This window comes from Miniopterus natalensis, chromosome 20, assembly GCF_054644295.1.
Source record: "Miniopterus natalensis isolate mMinNat1 chromosome 20, mMinNat1.hap1, whole genome shotgun sequence".
NCBI classification, from domain to species: Eukaryota; Metazoa; Chordata; class Mammalia; order Chiroptera; family Miniopteridae; genus Miniopterus; species Miniopterus natalensis.
In genome coordinates this window covers 2733021-2748962 of record NC_142100.1, presented here as the reverse complement: position 1 = coordinate 2748962, position 15942 = coordinate 2733021, and the positions used below count along the sequence as shown (strand labels likewise).

At 56.2% G+C, this 15942-nt stretch overlaps 1 protein-coding gene across 1 annotated transcript in view; it reads left to right on the top strand.

The window, feature by feature from the left end:
* The first annotated feature begins 4172 nt into the window (after nt 1-4172).
* B3GAT1 (beta-1,3-glucuronyltransferase 1) overlaps nt 4173-15942 on the top strand; it is a 28457-nt gene continuing 16687 nt past the window's right edge. Inside the window, exon 1 of the mRNA XM_087828696.1 lies at nt 4173-4237. The gene's annotated coding sequence lies outside the window, so the exon portion shown is untranslated. The remainder of the gene's footprint in view (nt 4238-15942) is intronic.

Sequence of the window (15942 nt, the reverse complement as noted above, 5' to 3'; positions counted from 1 at the left end):
CTCAGAAAGAAGTCTGGCCCCACTGAGTAGGGACGAAGGAAGACAGAGCAGAGCTGAGGCTCCTGGTAACCAAAGGACCATTTCCAATTTGTTCTGGAGAAACAAGAATGTTTGATCCAAAGCTCTGATCAGAGACCTTCTAATGAAGGGGACATGAGCACAACCACTCCTAACAGCGTGAGCACACACACCCAGTGAGAGCCCAGTGGGAGAATGTCCTGTGAGCCTCCAGGCACCCTCTGGGGAACGTGGCCTGCCTGCCCTCCTTCCTCTCACTCCCGCCATTCTCTGGTGAGAGCGGAGGCCTCCTGTTGTGTATGGGGAGAGGGGTCTCCTTGGACCTTCACACTCTCATATCAGCAAAAGCACTGCTGTGCATTCCAGGGGGATGGCTCCCTAGAAATGCAGGCCCCAGCAATTAGTTACAACAGGCACCGGGTCCCAGACAGGCAGGGAGCAGCTCAGCTGCCTCTGAGTCACCTCTCTGGGGTGGTGAGCTGAGGAGGAAGGGTTGGTCAGGAAGGGAAGCATCATTACAGATCAGAAGCAGACCAAAGCTCCTGATGAAGAGGCAGAGCAGAGGGAACCCACAGGGAACAATTAACTGATGAGGGTAAACTAATCGTTATTCATATTAAATTAGGACACAGGTGATTTGGGAAAACCTACAGACCCTCCCAGATGTTTTGTGGGTTTTGCATTGCAGAGGGTTGTTTTATGGGACCCTTCTGGGAACCAGACTGTAGGAGCTGGTCCAGGAGCAGAGTGGGGGCAGGGCGCTCATCTCGCTTAACTACACAATAAACACACAACGGCTTGTCCCAGGGGACAGTATTCTTTGCATACTAAACATTTGGTGTTAGGCTTTGGGGGCCTCTGAGAAGAGGGGCTCAATTCTGGCAGGGTAAGAGAGAGGAGGGGAAGATCAGTCATTCAGGGAAACCCAGGGCCGTTACGGATGTTCAGAGCAGGGGCTAAGCCACGGGATGCACTAAATCCAGAAGAAAGAAGGAAAGGATTTCCACAGACCTGCAGAGCCAACAGGAAGGCAAACAGAAGGGGTAGGAAGGCAGCAGTTATGGCCACCACCTCGTGGGGACTGGTGTGTAAGTGCACACACGTCTCTGCATGTGTGCAGGTGGGCATAGGTATGCAAACGTGCGCGCAAGGCATGGGAGAGTACGATTGTGTGTGTTGTATGTGCACCTGCCTCTGGGTGTATGTTTGTATCTACACAGCTGTTTGTGTACTTGCGTGTGTTCACACGCTTGGGGCGTTGCCCAAACTTCGCACTAACACTCATGGCAGGCTGTCGTCTCTTCACTAAGCCCGATCATGCTCATTTTAATCCCACATTATTGGTTTAAGTTGGCTCTAAACATTAATATTAAAAAATGTTGTACACAGAGTGTGAAGATAAATAGAAAGGGGTTTCATCATCACTCTTGTCCTTATAAGAATGGTAAGGGTTAAACTGGCCACCCTTCCTGTCCATCTGGTCGGCTCCCATAGGCTGAAGAGAGAGCACCCGAGAACACCTGCGGAGAGGCCCAACGGGCCACAGCCTGCCAGCGCACACAGGGCGAGACTGGTCCAACTCCTGGTTTTATGCTACTGAAGGGAGTGGTTGTGAGGGAAAGCAGGTTGTGGCCACCTGCACACGTGCAGAGACGCGTGTGCGCTTACACACCAGTCCCCACAAGGCGGTGGCCATAACTGCTGCCTTCCGACCCCTTCTGTTTGTCTCACGGGAACCCAGGCCCCCTCACTGTCTTCCCCCCTGAGCTTGCCACCTGCGCTGTGCCCTGTCGGGGGAACTGATGGAGCTATGGGTGTGATCCTCTCAGACTCTTACACACGTGCGCCACACACTGCGGATGGTTCCTCTGTGGGCCACAGATCCCCTGTTTGTAAAATGAGAAACTTTTAGGTGCAGCTAGAAACTCTTCAAGGTCACCTCTCCCCACCGTTTGGTGATTTCTGACTAGGACGGAATGCAGCTGGAGAGGCGGCCTGTGCCCCACGCAGACTGACGGCCAGGTCCTCCCTCTGTGCTCTGTTCCCTCCCCCTTCCTGCTCCTGCACCTGCCCTTCCCCTCCCTCCAGTTGGTGTGGAGTCCTAGTGGGAAGCGGAGCTTGGAGGCAAGGAAAACACGGTCTCAGAACAAGTTCTCTTAGCAGAGTCTAAAGGAACAAGAATTATCCCAATAGGGGAGGAAAAGGCAGGATAGGGCTTGCTGTAGTTCATGCTTCATTAAGAGGGCGAGGCAATGGTCCTGCACCTTAGCAGGAGGCTCAGGTCCGGTGTGGAAGAACTGCCTCCCCGGCAACGAGGGCAAGTAAACAGAGGAGCCAGGAGAGGGGGTGAGAGGGAAGGACGACTGTCCCTAGGGGCAGTAATTACCAATTACATTGTCTAATATCAGGATGGTGTGGGTGGTGGGCTCCTTCCTTACCTCATGGTCTTTACCAAAATCGCTGATTCTAAAGCTACTGACCCAACCCCTACCCCATGCTTCACCCACCACACACTCAGCTCCTCACTGGAAGGGGCAGGGCCTGGCTTGGTACCAACCAGGGCAGAGAAGACGATGGGGGAGGGGTGCTGTGATTCTCAGCACCAGCCCACAGCGCCTGGTGGCACAGCTCTGATTCAGCAATGCCCCACAGCGGGCCTAGAGCTGGTCACCGGGTAATGGAAGGAGCATCAGACCCATGCAGTAGTTTCAGCTACGGAAAAGCACTAACATCCCCAGGCCGGCCGGCGCCAGGACCCAGCTGCAAGAGCTGGCCTTCTCTGTGGCTGTGAAGAGCACAGGGGTGTCCCTGACTACAGGTGTCCAGGAGGACGACCAGCCAAGCTGTGCAAACCCTCCAAAAATAGATGAGGGTAGCTTCTAAGTCTCCAGCAACTTGAGGAAAGAGCATCTGGGAGTATCTTCAGAGATGGGTACATGCCATGGGTACATGCCACCTGCATCCCGGCACCCCATACATACCTACATGCACACACATGTGCACACACAGACTCACTGGTCACGCAGCCCCAGCCCACTCCGCACACACAGGCCCCCTGAGAAATCCCCGGATCGCCCGCTGGGCCCTTTGGCTCCATCCCGGCTCCTCCATTGTCCCCTTCCAGCTCCTCTCCGCCCCACGCATTGCCCCCCTGCCTTGGCTTTGGAATGTCCAGGGCGCCGTGGGAGTGGGCTGAGGCTGGCACTCAGCAGACTGGCATGCCTTCGGCAAGGGAGCAGAGCCTACAGGTGGGGCTACCGCTCAGGCCGGCGCCTGTGCACCCCCGTCTCCACCCCACGCAGGTACCCCCGCAACCAGGCAGGAACCATCCGAGCCCCACCAGCCATCTCCCGCTGCGGGGTGCCTGAGCCCTGAGCCCAGGAGGGAGCCGCACCCTCCCGCTCCTCAGCTCTGCTTCTAGGTCCCAGAGAACCGCCCCCCAACAACCCGGCCCGGAAACAATCACCCTTTGAGAAAGGCTGCCGAGCTGGGCGCCAGGAACAGCCAGGATGGAGGCGGGGTGGGGGGCAGGCGGCGGGGCGCGCGAGCTTTAACTCTCCAGAGCCGGGCCCGGCCGCGCTCGCCCCGCCCGCAGCCCCCGCCCGGGCGCGCAAAGCCGGAGCGGCCCGCGGGGAAGGGCGCAGGGGGTGCGCGGGAGGTGGCATCACCCCCGGGGGCGTCCTCGCCGGCCGCCCTCGTCGCGCCCCCGCCCTAGCTGGCGAGCTTGGTACCGACCGTCAGCGGCGGGTCCCGCCGGCGGCCTGCGCCCGCTCGGGGGCGGGGAGAGGCGGGGGCGGGGCGGAGGCGCTGTCGGGGCCGCGGACGCTCGGGCGCAGCCGCCGCGCAGGGGACTCGGAGCCCGCCGGGTCGGCGGGGCTCCCGCCGCGCTCCCCGCTCCCCGCGCCCGCCCGCCCGCGCCTCCCTCCCGGCGCCCGCCCCTGCGGCCCCGCGCGCGCCTCCCGCGCGCTCCCGCGCTCCCGCGCTCCGTGCGCGCCTCGCTGAGCCCCGGAGGAGTCGGGCCGGGCGGCGGGGCCGGGCGGGCGCGCGGGCGCTCGGACCCGCGGCTATGAAGTGGCCCTCGGGGGCCCGCAGCCCGAGAGTCCCCGGGGAGGGGGCCGCGCGCTGCCCGGGGCAGCAGCCCGGGGGCGCCGGGGCCGGGGTCTAGGGGCCGCCGCCCGGAATGAGCCGCGCCGGGGACGATCCGGACTCGCCGCCTCAGGTCAGTGACCCTCGCGGCGCCGCCGCAGCGCACAGAGCCCCTTTTATGCGTCCCCATCAGTACCCACGCCATGTCCTCGCGGGTGCGCGCGCGCTTGTGTGTGTGTGTGTGTGTGTGTGTGTGTGTGTGTGGCTGTGCGCGCAGCGGGGACAGCTGGAAAGGGGGCCGGAAAGGCCGGGGCTTCCAAACAAAACCCTGGCGATGCCTGCCCTCCTCAGCCCAGGATGGAGGGAAGAGCTGGTTCTCAGTAGCTTCCAACAGCCGGTCCAGGCTCTTACCTCGCCTGTCCCTTCCCACCTCAGCAGGTGGTTCCTGGTGGCCCAGGCTCATCTGGGCCAGCACCCCAGCTGCAACCCTGCTTGCAGTATCCCCAAGGGCTCTGAGGCTCCAGACGCTGGCAAGTGAGCTCCTCAGGGGACCCAAGCTCTGCAGCTCTGCTGGGGAGGCAGAGGGCTGAGATGTGGCAGGGATGGAAAAGGGTCCTTGGGACCTTCACTATAGCAGGCAGGCAGGAGGCATGACCAGCTCACCACCCAGTCCTCTGCACCTGGGCTCAGGCCTGAGGTCCTCATTCCTCCAAAGTGGGAGCATGCAACTTCCGAAAAGGAAGCTGACAGGCAAGGCGCACAAGGAGAAGGAAGCCACAGGATCTAACAGTGCCAGGGAAAGGAAGTGACAGCCTGGGACCAAGCAGCTAAGGCCAAGAACACACACAAATACATAAATAAGGTCTTGACTAGCCCCCCTTCCCCTTCCTCACCTGTCCAGGCCTAGACTACTGGATGATTTCTTGAGGCCAGGGCTGGGGACTCGGGATTTCTAATGCACAGGAGTCTGAAGGTGGCCTTTGTTGACAGATGCTAGCCCCACGCTGGTGGGGGCAGCTCTATCTTTGTACCAGTCTGGGTGTCCATTGGGACCCCGAGCTTGGGTTGTGTGGCAGGCACTGTTTAAAAGGATGGATTGGGTGGGGATGTCCTCGTGCATGTAGCACTGTGAAGTTATTGTGTATGGAAATGGGAGGATACAGCTTCCTAAGTCACTGGGGTTGAGGGGCCTGTGGCCTTAGGACTGTCGCTTTAGGGTTTTCTGACATTTGTCTTCTGTGCCCCAGTCTCCCTATTCTGCCAATAGCCACCATAGAGGCAGAGACATTTCCTGCCAGAACCTGCTTAGTGTTGACATTAGCCTTACTAGTCTTACACCAAGTCCCCTCTTTCTTCATATGGAATGAAGACCTGTCCATGTCAGGCACTCCCACAAGTTCTGGAGCTGCATCCCATTTCCCTCCACCCGTTGTGGTAGGGGCAAGAAGCCTTGCTAGGGCTAATGGAACAGAGAGGGTTAATGGGATTGTGCCCCATTCAGCCCAGCAGCCAGTGGCTTGCTGTGCCTTTTCTGTACCTGACTGGGGGAGGCCTGGGAATCACTCCATGTCCAGGCATGTTGGACGCTCAAATATGTTCTCTAGGTTTCTGGATGAGCCAGCATTGACTGGGATGGTGCAGGTAAACCACCGAAGTGGGACAGCTCCAGTGACAAGACTGGAGCCTGGATCAGAGGCCAGGGTCTCCGGAGAAAGATGCCCATGGGGCCAGCCCAGTTCTCTGCCTCAGGCCTCTGGAAAGAGCTGGTTTTCCCACAGTAGTTTTTGAGGGGTGGAAGGACCGAGTTGGCTGCACTTCTTCTCCTGGAGCACAGGGTTAGCAGGCATGTTGGGAGCTTTGCAAGTGTGAGAAATGCAGAAGGGTAAGCTCACAGGGAGTCAGGCTCGAGGAGAGGGATGAATGTTGGTTTAGTTTGGCTGGAAAAAAGGGATGAGCTGGCACAGAGATGCCCAAGGGCTCCCCTCTGCTGAGAATTGGAGGAGAAGAGAGGCAGGACTGAAGAAGAGAAAGAATCTGAGAGAGTCTGAGGCAGGCAGAGGAGTCAGCTTGAGACCCCAGACAAAAGACACAGAAGCACACTCACAGAGCAGCGCTACAGAGCGAGGCCCAAAGGCAGAAGTCCAGCTCTCCCAGGGGTGCATTTAGGATCAGCCCAAGCACCCTCTTTCCCAAGATTTCCAGTATCAGCAGTCATCCACCAGGGCAGAGAGGCCTCTGGGTGGAGCAGTTGGTCTCCTAAGGAAAGCTCTTTTCGTAGCTTTAATGAATGCCAGGGTAGTTCATGGGGAGTCCTGAAGGGAAGGCAGAAGGGGGACAGGCTGTGAGATAAGGGATCTTCAGGGAGACCTTCTTGTCTGGACTCATCCCTCACTGCTAAGGGCTCCCAGCTCCTGAGCCCTGACCCACCACCCTCCTGGTCTGGGATACAGTGGGATGAAGAAGGATGTGGACTCTGGGGAGATGTAGCATCTGGGGAGAAAGAAAAAGAAAAGCCTCCCTCATGCACCCCTCAGGCCCCTAGTCAGGAAGAGCTTTGGGGACCCTGCTGGAGAAGAGCTTTGGGTACAGGGAAGTAGGGCCTGCAGAGCACAGGCTCCCAGCCAGGCTAGGGCCTGCCTCAGCTCCTTCCACGACCAGTGAGTGGACTTTGTGAAAACTGAGCCCTCTAAGTCCAAGTTTCCTAAAGGCCTAGAAATTAAGGCCTCCTCTCACCAGGCTGGTTTAGGTGAAGTGCTAGATGATTATTAATTTAATGTATTTTTTCATACCCTCTCCCATATTCCTCCAAGATCTGGATGGCTCTAAATTTGGAGTAGCAATTCCCTGGCCAACCCTGGAGCCCATCACATTGGCACTGTTTCAGGCTCCCCCATCTCTCCCACTGCCCCACCCCATCTGGCTCGCCACACCTCCAGACTCCAGGCCTTCTTAAGGACCACCTGGGCGAGCTCTGTCACAAGGACACTCTCAGTGTCCCCTTGCTGAGCAACAGCAACAACATTTTCATGTCTAACTAGTGGTGAATGTAATTATTCTGATTTATTAGCCAATGCCTGTCTAAAAACTTCATGCACCTTGCAAGAAATCCATATCTGAGGCCTCTCATTGTCCAGGTTGAAAGATGTCAAGGTGGGTGGAGATCACACAAAATCCACTCTCACAGACATTGGCTGAGTACCTACTGTGTTGCAGGCAGTGCCGGGAACATAAGCATCAAAGAATCCAAACCCAAGGTTTTCTGTTTAGCTTGGGAAGAGTTGTGTGGGTTGCTTTTTTTTTTTTTTTTGCCTTTTTTTTTGCAGCTACAGCAAATTTACTTTTCTAATGAGGTTTAGCTCCAGCCAGTATTAAATGAGTCTGTGCTCCCTGCGCTCACCAGCTGACAGCAGGGCTGCAGCCTCCCAGCCAAGTGCCTGACAGGGGTTAGGGCTTTGCCAGGTAAGCCTGAAAGTGGAGCTTCTCAGTCTGGATTAAAGAGTTGACTGCATTCAGGTATACACCTTGCCCATGGGGCTGTGGGACCCATGGCTCAGTATTAGAGCCAGGAGCAGTGTTTCTCTCTTCTTGTATGTGGGAAACGTGAGTCGTTATTGTTGCTCCATGGAGGAGAGAGGGACAGAGGGAGCCAAGAGAACAGAGCAAAAGGCATGGCCTTGGGCATTAGAAGCGCCCCAGGACAGGCCCAGTTCTGCCCATCCTTCCTGACTGGTGCATTCCTTCGCCTCTCTCCTTCACTTCTCTCCATCCTTTCTTCTTAATGAGGGAGTGGAGCTGAGGCCCAAGTCTCTTTAGTCTCAAGACTCTGGGCTCTTCATCTGACCATTATTCAGAACCCTCAGAGCCCAACACGAGATGTGGAGTGGGCTGCTTTGCCTCCCAGGGTGGGCAGTCCCTCAGTCCCATCAGCCACATCCTGAGACCTCAGTAGCCACATGCAGCCAGTGGCTGCCACCTTGGACAGCACAGGTACAGAACATTCCAGCACCACAGACAGTGCTACTGAGAGTGCTGCTCTAGACTTTACAAGGTGTAGCCAGGTGGCCAAGAGCATGGATTTTGCTCTTGGCCACCCAGCTCTACCTCTTCCTACTATGTGGCCTCGGGACATTACTTAACCTCTCTGTGCCTCAGACGTCTCATCTCTAAAATGAGGATGATAATAGGATGTTTATGAGGAAGGAATGAGTCATTACGGTTAATCATGGTGATCACTCAGAGCATGCAATAAATAGTAAATGCTTTGCTTAGCAATTTTTATTATTCATTTTTTTAACAATTCACTTAACAAACACTTACTGAACAGCCTATTTTATGCCAGGCATGATGCCAGGTGCTGGGCTGTCCACAATTAGCATGGGATCTTGCTCACATCCCTGACCCTTCCTCAGTTTCCCCACCTGCATGGGAACGCAGCCAGATAATAACCCTGCACCACTGCCCCCAGTGACATGAAATGAGATGAGGAACGTGTCCTTTATAAACAAACACTGCCAGATTAACAGGGCTTAATCTTTTTGGAAGTGGATTCAACTTCAGTTCTGTTTTACTGGAACCACTCTCACCAAAAAGCACTTCCCAAGCCCCATACACTCAAAATGAAGGAAGCAAACAAGGTCCAGCTACTACCAGAAGGGGGATGGAGGAGTCCTGAGGGGCCCTTGCCTGAGGTCACCCCATCCCTGTTCCTGAGGGAAAGAAAGCCAGAATTCACTGCCCTGAGCTCAGCAGAGGGAAATTGCCGAGAGGGAGGAGGGCCCTCGCTTGGCCTGACAGGAGTTGGAGACCAGATGGGTGGCCCAGGTTCTAGTCACAGCTGCATCAGCAATGCACTGGGTGATAGAATCTTGCAGAGCCTCAATTTCCTCACCCAAAATATGAGGAGCATGAGCCATGTGAGCATTTCCACACCCAAATTATGCCCCTTACCTTGGTAAGGTCACCACTAAACGCCGTAGGAGCAGCAGGCAGGAGAAAGAAGGGAGCCTGCCAGCCACATTGCTGGAAGGTAGAGGGGAGAGGAAATGAGTCTGAGGGGCAAGAATTTGCCACCAGGAGTCACAGACTAATGGACAGACGCAGATCGTTTGGCCTGCAAGGCTTGTCCCAGGATTAGGATTCTGTGACTCTAAGTTGCTTCCTTCTTTTTATAGGTAAGGAAGCTGGTGCTCAGAGAGGTTCCACTCCTGTCTCAGGTCACACAGCACGTTAGTGCCTTGTTCTAGAATATGTCCTATGTCTCCCAACTCCCGCTCCTCCCTCTCGCAGGCTGCCTGTCCCCTTGGCGGCACAGACCAGTGCAGAGGGCAGCAGGAGCAGTGCCTGAGGCCTGGGGTTAAGAGGCTGACCCTGAGACCCCAAGGCACTCTCACTTGGGCTGGAGCAGGCCTCCTCTGACAACTGGCCCAGGGGAACCAACTTATATGTCAGGGCCCCAAGGAAGGTCAGATCCTTCAGGCCACAGGCACCACATTAAAAATACACACAGAGCCTTCACTAAGCCATTGCCTCGTTCGCGTGCTGTAGTGTGTCCATGTGCCCCCTGACCGGGGAGCAAGGTTGGCCTAGCAACCGTCAGGCTGGGGGAGCTGTGGAGACCCTTGCTGCCTGGAGACTTTGGTTATGCAGCTGCTTGTCTCTGGGCCAGCCAAGGCCAGAAGTCCTCTGGGTCCCCATTAGTGATTGCGCATCACCTCAAGGGTGTCCTCGGGACCATCCTCAACCCAGCTCCCCCATGACTAGCATCCTGATGCCCTCGGAGGTAAGTGCCTACTCCCAGAGGTGTCAGTGCTGTGCCCCCTGGGAGGCACGGTAATGGAATGGTGCCACCTAGCCGGCAGGCCACACTGGCAGCTTTTAGGAGACACTGCCTTTGTGGGGCAATCTGGGCAGATTGGGTTCCCTCAGCTCAGACCCCGTGCTATTGTTGACTTCTCCCCTGTCCCATGACCATAGCAAGAGCAGGAGAGACAGCCCTATTCCGCAGGGAGGCCCTGGCTAGCGCTCGCGTGGCATCGACCCTCTGGGGCCCAGGGCCCTCGCTCCTAGGCAGCAGGTGGCTCATGCCACCAGCCTGCTTATGTTGATGTACAGCCGCTTGGCGTCTTATTTTCTTTTTCCATCAGTTCCTGAATTTAAGGTGAAGTATTACTCGCCTAACTCATCACTTGTCGATATTAACTCCTTCTCCGACCCGTAAATCTCTTTCTCTGGGAACAAGTGTCAGCTGTTCTCAGTCTCCACCCCTCCTCAGGCCTCAGGACTGGGAGACACAGCAGGCTGCGGAGTGTGTGTGTGTGAGTGTGTATGTGCATGTGCGCGCACACACACACACACACACACACCCCTCCAGCCATGTCCCGCACATTTAAGCAGCATGTCTGGACCCTCTGGGTACACCCTGTTCCTGCTTCCTCAGGGTGACACTCCCAAATGATAGCCAGCAGCCCCACCTGACACCACACAAAGGTGCCCACCCCACCCGCACTGCAGGGAAAGCCTTCTGACCTCCCAGTCCAGTGTCACGGCCCTAAGGGGTATGTCATTGTTGAAGGATCTAACCAGACCTTCCAGATGACAGTTCTTTTTTACTGTGGTAAAAAAGACTCCTGCAAGCTCAGTTAATGCATGAGCCAGGCATGGAGAGCACAGAGGAAGGAGCCCGTTCTATTTGAGGAGGATGCTGGCAGGCTTGGGCCTCTGGTTGCTTCCCTCACCGTCAGTGCCAGCTGAGCTTCCTTAGTGTCTAGCCCCTTGTGACAGTCCTCAGATGAGTGCACCTGCCAAGTCCTTAAAGGCCTGCTTGGGACTCAGCTGGTGGAGGCACAGTGAGGGGAAGGGCATTCCAGGTGGAGGTGATGCCTGCACTCTGCTCCAGGTCCCTCTCCCTGCCACCTTCCTGATACCCTGAGAAAGAAGTCTTTCCCTTACTCCCAGAACACCTCCTGGGGTCCAGAGCCCTGGGTGACCCCGAAACCCCTGCGGATGCGGTGAGCCTGCCTTAGCATGTGCCTTTACCTATTCAGGCTCCCTCTCAGCTGTCCCCAGCCGCCCTGCTGCCAGGTGTATAGCACACGGCCTATAAAGCAGCATCAGCATAATCTTCCCTCTGGAGGACTGCGATTTAGGGACCCTCCATTTGTATTGCTCACGCCTGCTTGCTCGCAGGGGGAGCACATGCAGCCCACCCTAGGCTCACAGGCCTTCAAGGCCGAGCTCCGCCACCCACCCCCTTCAACACCTTTGGTTAACTATTTCTCATCCAGGCAATAGGGTTAGCTGATTCCACAGGAGGCGCCTAAGGGAAGAAGCAACAGAGTTGGTGGAGGAGCTGGGGGCAAAAGGGCAGGAAGTGATAGGGCCCAGGGGTCTGTGGCCCTAGCCCCCCTGCTGATGGCCACCCCTCAACCCCAAGGCCGTAAGAGGAGAGTCTCAGTGCTCTGACAGTTCTGGGGGCAGGAGAAGAGATGAAGAGGTAACACCTGATGTTCTGAAATCCCTAGTCCTTCCCTGAGCGTCAGTCTCTGGGCAGGGACACAGGAGTAATGTGGGGTGGGGAGGCAGCAGGAGGTGTCCCAACACCAGAGCAGGCCCAGGCTGCCTGCCCGCAGCAAGGCCTTGTAGTCCCCAGCTGATTTCCAGATCTATGGGAAAGAGGGACATAGGCAGTGCCCGCCCAGGGGGCTGTGCGGAGACCACAGTGGAAAACTTTAGAGAAAGTGCCAGCCAGAGGCGCCGACTGGGCCTAGAGATCTGAGCAGGGCAGGGAGAGCAGGGCCAGAGTTCCCACCTCAGAGGCTGGGCCTCCCCACATGCAGCAGATCTTCTTTCTCTAGGTGCTTTGGCCACTGTACACACCCAGCTTATCACACCGCCATGTGCCAGCCTGCCTGCTTTCCACGGAGTCCGATCTTGGCATAGCCTTACCCTTGGAGAGAGGAATCTGCTAGAAAACTGCGCCAAAGGCCCGTGAGTGCTGAACCATGGGGAAGACGCTGACGTGCCCTTTTCCCAGCCCTTCCCTTCCAGGCGCTTGAATTCAGCTGGTTTTAAAATTAGGTGGAGGTTGTTATAATCACTCTTCTATTTTATATTACCAAACGTTTTCAGTGGTAACTGTGTGCCAGGCCTCATGCTAGATGTTTTCCATAGATTCCCTCATTTGATCCCCAAAATAGCCAGCAAGAGTTACAGATAAGGAAACTGAGTCATAGAGATATTGGTCCAGCTCTTGCTTTGTGCTGGGCCCAGGGCCCTGTGGTGGGATCCAGAAGCAAGTAAGGCCTTGTGTCCCAGAGGAGCCATGGCCTGGAAGCTGGGTACAGAAATTAAAACCAACAAATGCACAGCAGGTTACCTGGTTGGACAGGTTGGACATTGGCTGGTGGGGCCCATGAGCAGTCAAGCCTGGGAAGAGCAAGCTGGGGAGACTTCAGAGAGGGCACAACGCTCGGGAGGGTCCCACCCAATCACTCCCTCACTCAGAATCAGACACCAAGGGAAACTGAGGCAGAGAGCGACCGGACACCACGAAGATAGGGGGACAGTACTGTGGAGACAAACTATCTTTGTCTGCTCATATCCTCCCTGCCTCCGGGGCATCCGAGTCCCAGCCTCACCGGGGCCTGAGAGCTCTGAGGGCTCTCCCAGGTGGCCCACACACAGACCCTAGGGCCAGGGCCAGACTCCCAGGTTACCTGGAATGCTTGGTCCTGGTCCCCAGGCCTTGCCAAGACCACATGCCTTGCTTTTTGGCCTGCCAGGTCCAGTGGGTCCCCAGCCTGCATGGCTATGCCAGGCTGCACACTGCACGTCCCCATCGTAGCCAGTGCTCAGCACCCCGGCTCAAGTAGCAGTCTGTCCCTGCCTCCTCTGTAGACAAGGGTTGACAAGACGAGTCAGTGCCCCTCCCAGCTCCCAGATGCTCTGGTGTTGCAGTCTGCCCCGCCTCTCCCCAACCCGCCCTGCCTGTGGGTCTTGGTGCTGCTGTTCCACTAGCAGCTGCTGATTTGCTTGTCTCACCCAGGCTGTTCATCTTGTATGGGAATCTGCTGAACCCTCCCCTCTGCCCCCTTCAGCCCAGCTCAGGCAGGTGTCTATGGTGGCTCTGCTCACAGGCCTTTGCCACCTGGAGGCAGAGCTCCACCTGCAGACATCCTGAGCTGCCCACAGCACTCACAGGGCACCAGGCACTGCAGCAAGCTGAGCACAGGGTGGGAAAGGTTGGTGTGTCAAGAGCATTTTGCCATAAGCACATGCAGAATCCAGGGCTGGACCATATCCTGGTGTGGCCTTGACCTGCTCCCTGGGATATGCACCACTCGTTCTTTTCAGCCTGTTTCCAAGGGCGTGAGGCCAGGCTGGGGAAGGCCGAGGATGGGGGAGGCGCTCCTAGCAGCAGTAAGGGAGAGCCCTTTGCTTCCAGGCTCCATACTGCATGGACACAGGAGCCGTTCCGGGCTCGCTCAGAGGCTGACCTCACAGCCTCGTGCAGGAGCTAGGACCGAACCTGAGAGCGGGCAGTGGGGAGAAGCACCATCTGCACTTGGCACTTGCTCCCACAGCTGGGTGCCACACCATGGGTGGCTGTGGGCTCTGGTTCAGGGGACCACTGCCCGCTGCACCCAGACCAGTCCTCGACCTTGCCCGTTGCTGATGCATTTACTCCTGCTGTTGTTTCATCAGCTCAGCACACTCTCGGACCACCCAAGTTTGGATAACAAATGATGTGGTCACACCTGGTCTAAAGAACAAAGCCAGGGGAGGCAACGTCAGCACAGACACCTGGTGCAGGTGCCCAGGCAGGGAGAAGAAACTCATGTTTCCACTGCGCCCAGCAACGGGCAAGAGAGTGCCCCCGGGAGGGATTCAGTAGGGAACTCAGGCCAGGATAGGTGCCAGCCATGTTGTCAGGGCCCCTACTACCCAAGGAGCAGACCTCAATCAGGGGTGACCAGGCCATTGTCACCAGGGATTCAGGGGACACCTGGGATTCAACCCCTCATTTCTGTTTCTTCATCTGTAAAACAAGAATGAAACTTTGTAATTCCAAGGCTTAAGGGTAAAATGAGATGACCTGTGGGAAGTCACAAATCATTACTAAGGGGAGGTGGTTGTGGTGGCAGTAGCTTGGGGAGGAAGTTGCCCTGCCCTCCACATCGCAGAAAAAGTGAATAGGCCTCTTCTCACCTATGTTCTAGGATCTGAAGTCTCGTTTGAACAGAGACCCAGTCACAGGATTCTGCAACAGGGCTCCGAAATAATAACGAGAACCAGCCGAGGGTGCGCATTCACGTGCCCATGAACACGTGTGTGCTTATTCAGCCAGGATGCTGGCCATGAGTACACGTGCATGCACATGTGCGTGAAGAAGTGAGCTGTGAAATCACTCAAAAAGAGGCTCTGTCACTCACTGAGTCAGCCTTGATGAGCTGCCAGAAAGGAGCCCCAGCACAGCCATTGCCCTGAGTGAAACTAGGGTGCCTCATTCACATTTGGCAGGCTGATACCTTCCTGAAGCATATGGCTTGAGAGAGGGCAGAGGGGCACAAACACCACATGGGTACTCAGAGTTCCCCAGGGCAAGCACTTGGCAGCCAGCAGGCCCAGGCCCACACACATCCCACACTGGGTGCTGGAGAGGTCAGGCAAAGGGGAGCAGGAGGGGTCAGAGGCCAAGGTGAAGAAGTGAGGTTGCATCTGGAAGGGGAAGGAAGGAAGGGAGGGGGGGAGGGGAGGGGAGGGGAGGAAGGGAAAGGAAGGAAGGAAGGGAGTTAGCTCATGAGGGCCAGGCCTGGATTGCTTTTGGGGCATCTTGACTCTCAACTGAGTCCCCTTCCCGGCTGGCACAACCCTGGCTCTTACCATCTGAATGAACCAAGCAAGAATGCCTGTTTCCAGAGCTGTCACTGGTGCTGCAGGGAGAGAAGGTGCTGTGCTGGACTGCAGCGGTCAGGGACTCATAGACAGAAGGCAGGTAGGTAACAGGGAGGAAGCCATTAGAGCAGTGGGGCAAAGAGCCTTGAATGCCAAGCTAACTAAGTTGCAGTCAGGGGGAGATACAGTTTTGAGCACAAGCAAGTCAGTAAGGGGGGCCAAGGCAGTGGGGTGGACTCTGAAGAAAAATCACAATGGGAAAGTAGGGCAGCGAAGTACTGACCTGGACCAGTGCTGGAGGCAGTCTTCCCAAGGCCTGGGGTGAGAGCAGGCCAGAGGAGCTGTAATGGAGGAAGGAGGAATTAAGGACAGCCCTGGGATTTCCTGCTGACCACCAACACAGATGACCGGAAGAGAGGGAATGCTCTAGGAGGAAAGATGACAGTTGGACTTAGTTGTGTTGAGTTTAAGGTCATCATGGAGTGTGTCAGACAATAAATGAGGCATAACAGCTCCACATTGGAAATGGAGAAACTGAGGCCACTGAAAATAGTCTCACACAAAGTAAGGCCAACATTAACCCTTGAGACAGGAAGGTGTCTCTTCTGAGTATCCTGCCACTGTTCCTCACCAACTCTCCTTTTGGGGGTAAAATGAGACTTTCAGGGTCTGTGGCTTCCGTCCTGCCTTCCAGCAGCCAGAAGTCCAGCTGCAGGGACTAAGAGGGAAGTGAGGCCAAGCAGCCTCTCTCCAGGCCTGTCCAGGTTGGTAATTACAATAGCTTCTGTTTATTGGCATTGACAATGCACCAGATAGTGCTTATTGATTTTTTTCTAATCACCTTAAAAACCTAATGAGGAAAGCACTATTTTAATTCCCATTTTATAGATGGGAAAACCAAGGCTCAGTGAGGTTCCCTTGCCCAAGTCACACAGCAGAGGAAGA